This window comes from Podarcis cretensis (assembly GCF_951804945.1).
Source record: "Podarcis cretensis genome assembly, chromosome: 7".
In the NCBI taxonomy this organism is placed as follows: Eukaryota; Metazoa; Chordata; class Lepidosauria; order Squamata; family Lacertidae; genus Podarcis; species Podarcis cretensis.
Genome location: NC_137176.1, coordinates 30,742,475 through 30,754,926, shown reverse-complemented (window position 1 = coordinate 30,754,926; position 12,452 = coordinate 30,742,475). Strand labels below are relative to the sequence as shown.

Sequence of the window (12,452 nt, the reverse complement as noted above, 5' to 3'; positions counted from 1 at the left end):
TCTCTCCCCCCACCCCTGGCTTTCTCAGTCACCAGAAAGAATGAAAAAAGTAATAATGCATGGCAAGTGTGGAAGCTGAGAGGAATGAGATTGCTGTACTTACCTCCACCAGGCAACGATTCCTAGCTCCTGGCAGAGGTCTCCAAGGAGCAATTCATTTTGTACAAAATTAGATGCAACCAGTTTCAGAAGCAGCGCGTGATTGTGAAGTGGTGGGGGGAAGAAACCACAGGTCCAGCCTATTCACCTTACGCACTTGCCCTTTCCCTGTCCAATTCCAATTCTTTCTACTATAAATCAAACCTCCATGTGGCTGCTGCAGCATCTGTCTTCTTCAGATGCATCTGCATGGAAACAGCATGCTACTTTCTTTGGGGTGGGGGAAAAATAAGTTTTAAATACAATTTGTTCTGCTTTTTAATATGCAGTTTGTCTCCTTCTGCAGGGAATTACTCAGCCAGTCACATGACTCAAAGTAGCACAATTATATAATTCAAACTGGGCTCAGGCTGTTGTGGGGTGGGGAGGGGGGGGCTACATTCTGGGAAGCCACAATCGAATCACAGCAACATGGAATAGTGTGTTCTAATAAAGCAGGCTCCATGGTTGTTTTCACCACTCCTTTCCATAAGGGGAAATCAAGGACCTGCACTGTTCAGCATCAACTTCACCTGCCCCCAAATTAGAGAGCAATACAAAAGACCACAGGAAGTTCAGAAAACAACCAAGTTGGCTAAAACTGCCAGCTTTTGGATGGAGGAATTGAGTGTTTCTTACTAGGCTGTATGTGTATTTTAAGATTTTGCACAAGTGCAATCTGAGCCTTCCTGACTGCAACTGTGGGCTCCAAACAAAGCTTGCCCACCGAGTCATCCTCAAAAAAAAATTCACGGTGGGTGAAACTTTGCACTGCCCAACACCTTCTCATTTATTCTGCTGTTGCTCCGCATTGGGGGAGGGCAGTGTCTGCTGTTTTATCCTCACAATATCCTTGCAGGGCAGGACAGAAAGAAAAGGTGGTATTCATTTTAAGTCCTATTCACAATAGAAGTAGTAAACATGACTAACTTGAGGCTATTGGTTTCAGTGGGTCTAGTATGACTACAACGTAGCTGAATACAACCCAGCGATTGTTCAAGGCTACAGTTTAAGCTACATTGCTGAGCAGAAATGAACTCCTCTCTCCACAATCCAGACTCAAGTCTCAGCTCCTCCAAGTCTTCCAGAGCAAATGTTTAATTTCGCTGGATTGCACAGAATACTTCCATTGGACTTTGCAGTGCCCCATTTCAGCCACTCACACATTTTTAACGCCTTTACCGAACTGTCAGCACTATTTAATTTATACTATACTTTGCTTATTAATTAGTGCCCCCTTTTTTGCCATTTGATCCAGCTAATGGATTTCTCTGTGCAATTGGTTTAATGGCTTTGATACTTAAATTAATTTATTGCTTTTGCTCTTCAGAGCCTTTCCCGAGGACATCACTCTCCATAAAGACCTCACCTAAAAACCACTCAGCTGGTGGCAATACACTGGTAACCTCTTTCAAACACTTTGTAAGCTAGACCTGTGGTGAAGGAAATCTGGAGCAAGTCAAGAACTGTATCAGCTCTCCCCACTGTGAAATCCATGGATGACGATCCCAACAACCCTTTCTTCACAAAAGTAGGGAAGACACAAACATGGAACACATGGACCCTTTGCGATAATACTTTCATTCCACCTACCCTATCTCAAGGGCAAAGTCGGGCTGTTTCAAACTCGGCCCTCCAGATGTTTTGGAACTACAACTCCCATCATCACTAGCTAACAGGACCAGTGGTCAGGGATGGTGGGAGTTGTAGTCCCAAAACATCTGAAGGGCCGAGTTTGCCTATGCCTGGCATAGCTCAGTGTCTAGAGCACAAGACTCTCAGGACTGTGGGCAAAAATTTCCTGCATTTTAGAGGGTTGGACTAGATGACCCTCAGGGACCCTTCCAATTCTACAATAATGTGGTTTTATGTTGCTACCTCTTCACTGCTGTTCCACCTCCTCCACCCCCACAGTGCTGCTTCCACTTCTTCTGGATGAACTGCTACCATTTTTTTCCTCCTCCCCAGCTGTGTGTGGAGCAGCCTCACCCACTGCCCATTCACTGAAAGTGGACTTTTATAGAACAGAATGGGAGGAGGAGGAGATAGAAGCTGGGGCTGCCTGTCACTCACTGTGATTGGAGGGGTGGGGCAGAAAGAGCTCATATACTCCTGAAGTCAGCCCTGCCCATGATTAAGGAGTTTCCCCTTGGTATGCAATTCACAGAAGCCTTCAACAAGCCTCCTTCCATTACTTCCACAAAAAAACTCTGGAAAAAAATCTACACAAATTACTTGTGGGAAATGCATTCAAATTGCCTGTTCTCAAAACCTGAATCGCATCACTCTGATTCCTATAGCTGTATCAATTATACTTAAGGATGCCACTACCTTCAAAAGCAGAATCGCCATCATGATGGATTTACATTGAAGCAAATGTTACCTGAATATTCTATATTCAAGAATGCAAGCACCCTGAGTGCGACAAGGCACGGTTGGGAAAATAATAGAATCATAGAATTGTAGAGGTGGAAGGGACCCCAAAGACCATCCAGTCTAACCCCCATGCAATGCAGGAATCCTGCCCACAGCAAATTCTTGGGTGGGCTTAAACCACCAACCTTCTGGTTAACATCCAGATGCACTGACCCACTGTGCCACCGGGGAATGCTTAAATAGCTAGCGTATGTATTTTCGTCAATTTATATCCTGCCTTTCCATCTGTGAATGCCCAAGGCAGCTAATGCTATACAATTTAAAAACATAAGAGGCTGTCTTGTGCTGAGTCAGACCACTAGTCCGTCAGACCACTGGTCCACCTTGCTCAAGATGGACAGAGCTCTGTGGGGTTTCATTCCTAGCCTTCCCTGCAGATGCTGAGGCATTCTGCATGCAAAGCAGCTGTTCTATCACTTCTCCAAGAAAAACAATAATCAATAAAAGATTTTTTTAGAAAAAGAAAACATGCTGCAAGCAGACAGAGCAGAAGTCATCAACCAGACAGATTAACAAATGCTTGCCAAAGTGTCCTTAGGAGGTGATGAAAGAAGACCCACAAATGGATTTTTCATGGCAGAGTTCCACATCCTGGGTGCAGCCACAGTCAGGGTGACTTTCCATCTAGTGATCCTACCAAATGTACTTCTGACAAAGGTGGACAAATCATACCCACTTCAAAAAATCACAACAAAAATCTCAAGAAGCCTCTTGAGGAGTATTTTAATTTAAATTCCAACATAAAATCTATTGGAAGCAAGAGAGAAGTGCTAGATATATAGTCTCAGTGCTTTGCTTTTTTTCTAAAAAAAAAAAAAAATGTTTAGAGGAACTCTCATTTTCCTACCCATACTGAAATACTGCCCCACAATGAGGCCAAACTTAAGATTCTCAAAATGTTTAGGGGTATGCGTCCCCCCGCGTCCCCCCAGAAAAAAGTACTGTATAGACTGAATGTCATAAGGCAGCTTTAATATGGAGGACAACACTGAAACACTGGTTTTAATCCCCCCCCTTTCCTTCTCTTGCACTTACATGGCAACTACCACACTTCTGAGAATTATTTCCACCCTCAACTTTACTTAAACTGACACCTAGGCTTTGCGTGCCTAGTTTGAAAACTGTTACTGCTGAAAGTAAAAGCTATAGATAGCATTTGAATAATGACAAAACTATGCACCGTCAGCCATTCAAACTATGAGGGAGTAAGCTCTGCTGAACTTGTGATTCCCAGCAATATAAAAGCCATACTGTCTCTAAAAGGAGTTTCAGGAACTTTTGAAAGCTGATTTGCATCCCAGGAGAGAAGGGGGCAAAACAGACACACTGGATTTCACTTTTAATGACCCTGTTGCCTTGGAAAAGACAAGGGGAACAGGGCCAAGATGGATAAAGGAGGCTCAAGGTCATGTTACCCACCGTTCTCTCATCTATAGGAGCTTGCAAAGACTCTACTCCTCCATGAACTCCTCTCTGCTAAACGCCATCATACGAGCACACCCACTTGCTCTTATTTCAGATTAAACTTGTGAAGGACGATTGTGGCTGTCAGTGCCTGTTTCTCTCCTACTGCATGATGGGACAGGGGGAAAAAAGCTGACACCAGCAGAAAGGAGGAGAGAAAGGTTGTTTTTGAATGACCTCTCAAGGCCTTTCTTTTGAAAAAACCTTCTTTCACAAAGGCCAGTTGCTCTTTGATAAATAAGCGTTACAGTAATGCTAATTAAACAATTACTTAAAAAAATATTCCAGGGTGCGTGTGTGATTTAGAAATGGCTACCGAGGTGAACTGTAGCCTCCAGTTACCTGCACCCACATGCAGTGATGCATACGGCTTAATGGCCTTATGGGGAACCCCCGTTTAGATGATAGCATGCTTTACTTCAAGGGGTATTGTTTGCAGTCCCAAACTCTTATCCATTCAAGTTTTCTAGGAAGCATGAAGATGTGGCTCTGGGACACCTTAAACTTCAGCAACCCGAAGGCAAATGTATATAGACATTTAATTTTAACAAAGTAAAATTTGTTCAGAATTATTTTAACATGAAGCCAGGAGTGTCGGGGCCACTTCTTTTTAAAGTTCTTAGAATGCCAAGAAACTGCAACACATCACTGGTCTTTGCTAAGGTGTTAACTGCCTACTGATTAAAGATCATAATCACAAAAGGCAACGAAGCAGAGAAGGAACACACAAAATAATGAAACCGCTAGCAATAAAAGATTTGCTCAATTGCACTACCCATATTGTTTGCTCTGAGTGGCTTTGTCCACCTCTTATATCCAGTCTGCTTAAACCAAATGCTATACACCGGTGAGACTATACTCTTTGTTCCTTTGGCAATCAGTAGCATGCATCTGTTGGCAGGGCATAATGGTGTCACTTAGCTGACCTATCATCTGCATTGCTGCAACATACCAGGAAGTTCAAGGAGGTAGCGAGATCAGCATGGTGCAAACGTACTGGTGGAAGCAGCAGATTGGCTTAGCCGGTGTGCTTGCACCACACTGACCCCACTGCCGTCTCACACTTTCCCCTATCCCTCCTGGTATGCAGCAACAACCTAAGATGATGGGAGGTCAGGCAAGCACCACTGCCCCTCTGACCACTGCTGTCTGCAACACTGGTGGGAGCTGTATATTGCCACTCTGTTCTAGACTGCATAGCAGCCAGGTGGCCTTAGATATCCAAGAGGCCATGCTCCAACAGAATGGCCCTCTTGATGGTGCTATCCATTCATCAAGCCTGAAGAGAAAGTGCACTAAAAGAGGAGTTTTTGATGAGGTGCCCATCATGTTGCAATTCTCTTTCTTGGGAGGGAATTCTCTTTCTCATCTTTTTTTTTTTAGTAAAATCTAAAACACATTATTTGTTGGGACCAGTGTTTCGTGGTGGGGTCAAGCCATTAAGTCACATATAAGCATTATTTGTTAAGCTAGTTAATGCGCGTTTTTGATGCATTTCTGCCCACTGTATTCAATTGTCTTATAGTAAATCAGACTATCAAGCTCAGTATAGCCTATTGTGACTCGTGGTAGATCTCCAAGGTCCATGGCAGAAATATTTCTGACAACAAGGGACAACTGGCAGGGCTGGATGCTACCCCAGAGATGGCATCACACTGCTTACTGGGATGGTCACGGTGAGACTGGGACGACTGGAGCACACTGGCAAGAGCAGTGGATTGGCAGTGTATCTGAACAAGTCTACCCTTTCTATTGGTCTACCTACCTCCGTACTTCCCTGGTAAACAGAAGTGATGCTGCAGCCAGGAGTCTAGCTTGGCAGTGCCGCCCTAAGCAGTGCTCCTGCTTTTAACTGGAAATGCTGGACACTGAAGCAGAGACTTTCCAAATGCAAAGCTCGTCCTCCGTCTCTGAACTGTCTTGTCTCTCCTTAGCTTTGCCTTTGGAAACTGACACGCTAAACGCCTCATTTAAATCAATAAGACTTTTAGGCCTTAATGATAGTCTTTTACCAAATCACATCTCTTAATTGCTCAAATTTGGCCCAGTGTGCACAAGAACAAGTTGCTAAGCTGCTCAAATGTCAAAAAGATAGCAAGCGTCTAAATTTGAGGCTCCCTTTTGAGCTTGAGGCTCCAACTGGACTGGGAACAGAGCCTACCGTTGCAATGCCGCCACCCCCACCCCCCTTTATATGCATTCTCTCCCTGCATGATGAAATGGTCAAGAGTTAACTAAGAAGAAGAAATGAGAGGGTGGAGGAAGTAGTACACAACCTTAAGGCTTATTCATGCAATGTCAAACTGTGCATTAGTGTTAGTATTACATGCAAACCAACCCAGGAGACTCCTACAACATGTGCTTTGGGGATTAAATTATTTCTCTTCTCTCTCTTACCCCCCCCCCGGCAAGATGTATTTATTTAAACATATTCCAAGGCTGCAATCTTAACCCCACTTCCCTAGGAGGAAGACCCTTTTAATTAAGCAGGAATTACCGGTACTTCTGAGTAGACATGGTTAGGACTGTGGTGTAAAAGCTTACTTCTGTCTGTCTGCCTATGCACCCAACCCTACTGCTGCAGTACCTCATCCTGCCCATGATGCTCAAGCTGAACCTGCCTTGTGAAAGGCTGGAATTTGATGCAAGATCTCATTTCAAGGCTTGGGTCCACTCCTAGCTGCTAGGCAGTATGTTAAGGATACGTGGGTGGAGTTTTGATGTGAGCCGGAATGTTCTTGTTCCATTTTGTTCATCTGGCCTTGCATTTATTTAGGAGAGAGAAATCTAACCAAATAAGCTTGTTATTCCACCAATGAAGACTAGGCAACAATTATTAGTTTTGCTTTACTTTCCTAAACAGGTTCCAAGCCACCTGCAAACACGCACGGATCTGTCTTTTTATAAATGGGATCCACAGTCTTAAAACAAAAATATGCTTTGATTAAAACACACACTTTTTTTTTTGTATTGTAATCCAATTTCAAAGCCTCACCAGGATAATCAGACAAAAAACCCTAGATCTAAATCCAGCAGGCCAAAAATCTGTGAGATTTACAAGGTCTCCAGCTTCATAAGGAAAGGTGTCAGGAAGAGAATAACCTGACTCCCCCAGGCCAAGGCAATCCATAATCTAGGTATGGCAGCAGAGAAGGCTTATCACCCATTCCTGCTGGCTGAACTTCCGAACAGGCCTTTTAACTTTGCTGTGAATCTTGACCCATAGCCTGAAATCTCTTTGTTGAAACAGCACTTCTCATGAGTGAGCACACAATCCTGCTGTGACCCATTTCCCCAATTATATGGCGAAGGGATGGGACACTTAATGTTCTGTCAACATTGACATGCTGGCAAATACATCACCAAAGCAAGCAAAACAGTCTTAGATGACTTTTAGAATCACTCTTCTGTTAGGATTCCCTTCAAGTAGACTTAGCACTTTATGGCATGCCCTGACCCTTCAAGAGGCCCAAGGGGGGGGAGGAGGTCTCCTGCTTTCATTAAAGGAGAAGCGCAATACGAAGCCCTAGGATGGTAAGGGGCAGGTAGGAGCCACACAGGTTAAGTACCACAAGTATACATAATAAAACAGGTCAAGTAACAGAGATACGAGTAAAATAGGTCAAGAAACACAGGTGAGGGTTATCAATGGATAATGCAACTAAATAAGAAAGAACGTGTTCCATTCCCTTTACTGAGACGAACCTAATTTAATGCAGGTGTATTTGGTTCAACTGCTAGATCCCAGCTTCATCAGGTGGGGAGAGGCAGGGAATTGCTTAAAACAGTCAATTTTGGATTTTCTCAGGTTTCTCAGTTTTCCAACCTGAAGCTCAAGTTCTCCACATTTCCATGTCGAGTTTGTGAATTTCTTTTCATCCAAATTTTGCCTAATGAACACATTCTTACAAAGCCATATCTGTTACGAGTTGGAGTGCCAAGTTCTAGAGTGGGGAGCCTCGTGAAGACCCCTTGCACCCCTTAAAACACTCGGAGTGGAATGCGACACATCAGAGTGGAGGGAGTCATGTGACTATGATGACACGAGTAAGCCAAACACCCAAACAGGATTGGAGCTTTGCTCTAGGCCAGGGCAAGAGAGCCCACCTTTTATGTACCAAGTGACATCCCTGTTCTCTCTTATGAATGCTGTTCTCTCTTCTGAATGCTGATCATCACATTATATCAGTTTTGACATAAAGAATTCTCAATCCATATTATAGCCACAACAAGATAAAGTTACTGCTAATAAAAATAGCAAGGTTCTGAACCATTTCAAACAAATAAAATATGGAAAACAATAAAGTTTAGATTTTTGAAATGGAAATCTAATGTTATAACATTTATTCTCTCTGTTTCTCTAGAAGCTGCAGTAAATTTTATGCAACCAGACTTTCTAGAAGCAATTTACATCATATCTTTTTGATTGAATCCAGGGAACAAATCATTGCCAGATAGATACCATAACTCATTCATATTTTACCTGTTTGGGCTTTCTTCCCTGGTGTAAACAGCAGTTGGCATCCTCAGTATCTCTTTGAGGCCTTTTTCAACCTGGCTTTGGGAGGGTGGGGCCCTGATTGACCCCACCTACAAAATCTGAGGCTGCTGAGGAGGCCAGCAGCTATCTTGGCTCTCTCTTAGTCAATGACCCTGATTATTGAGCCTGAGCTTCCACCTGCCATGAACCACCATTAGCAACAACCACAACAGATATGTTCTATGCTTAGGACAATATTTTATTCTCTTGCTTAATTGTGCTGTTTTAAATGTGCATTTTATATTTGACTTCCATGAGCAATGTTTTCTTTTGAAATGCTCAAGATCAATTTGCTTGTGTTAAGCCTGCTGTGTGCATTCTGTAGTTGACCTCCTTTGCAATGTTTTATTTTGAAATATTTAAGATAAAATTTTAACTTCCTATTAATTATGCTGCTTTGAATGCATACTTTATATTTGACTTTCTTCAGTAATGTTTTCTTCTGGGTTGTTTTATTTGATATTTTAATGTGGGTTGTAAAATATTATATATATATATATGCTTGATATGATCCATATTATATCACGTATATATAATGTCTTTATTCAGTTTCTCAACCACCCTTCACTATGAAGTCCCATGGCAGGTTACAACAATTTAAAAACACAATATTAAAACTAGCTAGAACAGGTTGCAATCAAACAAATAGGGTGGATCCTAATGTGTGTGTGTGTGCCACATAGTACAGTGGTACTTCGGGTTACATACGCTTCAGGTTACAGACTCCGCTAACCCAGAAATAGTACCTCGGGTTAAGAACTTTACTTCAGCATGAGAACAGAAATCATGCTCCGGCGGCGCAGCAGCAGCGGGAGGCCCCATTAGCTAAAGTGGTGCTTCAGGTTAAGAACAGTTTCAGGTTAAGAACGTACCTATGGAACGAATTAAGTACTTAACCCAAGGTACCACTGTACATAATTAAACTGTGGAACTCCTACAGGATGCAGAGATGGCCACCAACTTTAGGTGCCAGGCAAAAACATTTATTTTCTCCTAGACCTTTGGCTAATTAAACAATCTATTACTTTTTAAACCTCGGATGGGGTTATAGCTTTTGCTTGTTATTACGTTTTGTGTTTTTGTATTGTAAGCATCTTTGGATGAAGGGCGGTATAGAAATAATAATAATAGGCAAGGGTAAAGAGGTGCAACTTTAGCATGCGATGAAAACTACATAATATGAACTGTTGAGTCAGTTATATCAAAATTAATCCATTGAATCAACTCAGATGGATCAGAGGCATCTCCCAAACAGGGCAGGGTTGATCAGAGCATCCCAAACGAACACTTATCAACCAATTGGTTGTGTTCAGACATAAGACTAAGGCATAGTTTAGCATTATGAGAGTAAAGCAAGGTGAGCCTCATGCAGTCCCCTTTCCTATCTCCTCCTCCAGTACAGCTACAAGGAAGAAATTGGAAGCATGATATCTGAACTCTAAACTGTGGTCAATCTTAATTGTGGTTAATGGAAAAAAGTTGCTTCTGCTTGACTGGCTGGCCTCTTTGTCTGCAAAAAAACCCAACCAACTAACCACAGGAAAACAACTCACAGCTATGAAGATGAGTACAGCATCTATTGTTGGAGAGGGAAGCAGACAACCTGCTGAACACAATGGAACATTGCTGGTATAAAGACATCTTTGGGGCCACATTGGTGAATGCTGTGTTAAATTATGGTTTAGTGTTATGTCTGAGCCAGTCCACTTTATAAGAAAATTGTATTGGACAGCTTTGGTCTTGCTTTGGATTTTTTTTTTTTAACTGCACAAACTTATCTATTAGCCCCCAGGGATGTAAAGGCATGATGACTAATGCACCTTTAGAAGCTCTCAAAAAATGACCTACATTGCTTTCCCCGTAAATGGAAATATTATCTGATATCGGAAGACCTTTCTGAGTTCTGAAGCAAACACTGTAAATTGTATCGGAGGAGAGGGAATACTGATTTCAGATGAGAAGAGCTGTAGTATATTAAAGGTTAAGCTGTCCTAATTCAAGGGGGAATGGTGGCAAGCCAAGAGCCTTTCTGTGTGAAGAGGTACAGCCAACTGTGTGGCAAGCTGGCTGCATTTGCTGGGAGAACTCATTTTGTAGAAGGATTCACATTGTAATTCACTTACAAAAAGGACACTTTGACAGAAATCCAATGCAAGGATTAGGATGTTGCACTAGAATATGGGGAGGTCTGCCCTGTTTCCCCTTTATTTTTTATTTTTGCCTGCAGGAGAGCTGCTTGCTTTGCAAAGTGAACTGCTACAGACTTCAACCACCTGCTCTCTTTTGCCCAGACTGAGGCATCTAGATCTATAAATTATCATATGCACATTTGTGTCCTGAGTCCTTTAAGTACTTAGCAACACTCCTGCACTCAGCCATGTAGCTTGCTGGGGATCTTGGGCAACTTACTCTCAACACAGACTTCCCCACAGGGTAGTTGTGAGAATTGGAAAAAAGAGGGGAGAAGCACCACCCTCGACTTCTTGGAGGACAGGATAAAAAAATGTAATCGATAATAAATCAGCAAAAAGGACAACAGGCAGTTGGACAGAACGGAAGACAGGTGAATGTTATGTTGTCCTAGTATGTTAATGTTTCCAGTTTGCTTAATCCAAGCTTTCAAGTCTCCGAATAACAAGGCAAGAAACATCAGTGGTTGGGTCAAGAATATATGAATGAGAGCAGTTAGCATAATAGAAGTACAGCAGTTGTGGTTGTATTTTGCCAGGGATCAGTAACCGGCTGCCCTGGGCAAAATCTTCTCCCTCTCTTTGCTAGCCAAGGATGAAATGAACATATAGGGAACAATAGCAATAGGATTTTTGCAGGGTCCACGAGGAGCAGCACTCCACACTTCCTTCTCATGCTGGCCTAGCATGAACATGGGCACCACTAAGCGCTCACTAGTCTACCTAGGACTTTCCAGCTTGCCTTTCTCATGGCCTGGTTGGCTACGGTCTTAGCTATGAGGAACTCAGAAAGATCAGGGGTGGGAAGAGGGATAGGTGCCTGCCTATCAGCTTGAAAGCAAAACAGTGCTGCACAAAATAAGATAATGGTTTATATGTAGTTGGGTGTCTTCTTCAGTGTGTTGTGGTATATATACATTTGTAAATTTAAAAACAACAACAAAATGACCTGACAAGGTCCTGGGAGCTTCAAGAACATAAAAGATGTCGAAATGTTAATTGAGTGGACAGAGAGAAAGAGACAGGATATGTGTGAGAGGGAGTGCCATGGCTCCCCTTGAGCACTCTGATTCAGACTAGGAGTGGGAAGCATTTGAAGACGACAACTTAGAAGGGGAGGAAAGGGGGGTGAGTCTAGGCCTCAAAGATCTCTTGATGGGCCTGGATCTACTGATGAGAAGAGGTAGACACAGGTGCTGCCTCTTTGCTGCCCATGGAGGACAAGAGGGGTTAGGAGTGTGATCTGCTCTGACAGAGAAGGAGGCTCCATCTCCATCTCTCAGAGAGAAGTGGTACAAAAAGAGAAAAGAGATTTGACCCCTAGGTAGCCAGGAATTTGACCTGCAGGCCAGGAATTCCCACTTGGACAGGGATTCTTGCAAGTACCTGCACATTCTCTTTCTCTCTTTTAAGGACTTGGCATGGAAAGGAAAGGAAAGGAAACTCGTTGGAAAAACTTTTCAGCTCCCAGTGCTACTTTGGAACTCTTGTGATTAATCTCAGGCTCCTGGACCTTGGCCCTTGTTTTTTGGACCACACTTATTGTTGTCATTCCTTTGCCTTGTAAGAGTGTCTGGACTAGATTCTGCTCTTTCTTCACCTCAGAGTTCATATTGTGGGACTGCTTTATAGTGAAAATTCACTTCTGTGATTACAAGCAAGTGCATCCGTTACTATTTTTGGGT

The 12,452-nt window shown here is 42.8% G+C and overlaps 1 protein-coding gene across 5 annotated transcripts in view; it reads right to left on the bottom strand.

Annotated features, from left to right (window-relative positions):
• The window catches only part of PHACTR1 (phosphatase and actin regulator 1), a 255,596-nt gene that overhangs the window by 135,793 nt on the left and 107,351 nt on the right, over positions 1–12,452 (bottom strand). Inside the window, exon 1 of one of the 5 annotated variants that reach the window (XM_079984994.1) lies at positions 104–368. The exons of the other annotated variants lie outside the window; for them this stretch is intronic. The gene's annotated coding sequence lies outside the window, so the exon portion shown is untranslated. Of the gene's footprint in view, positions 1–103; positions 369–12,452 lie in introns of those variants that run through there. 5 annotated transcript variants of the gene reach the window in all.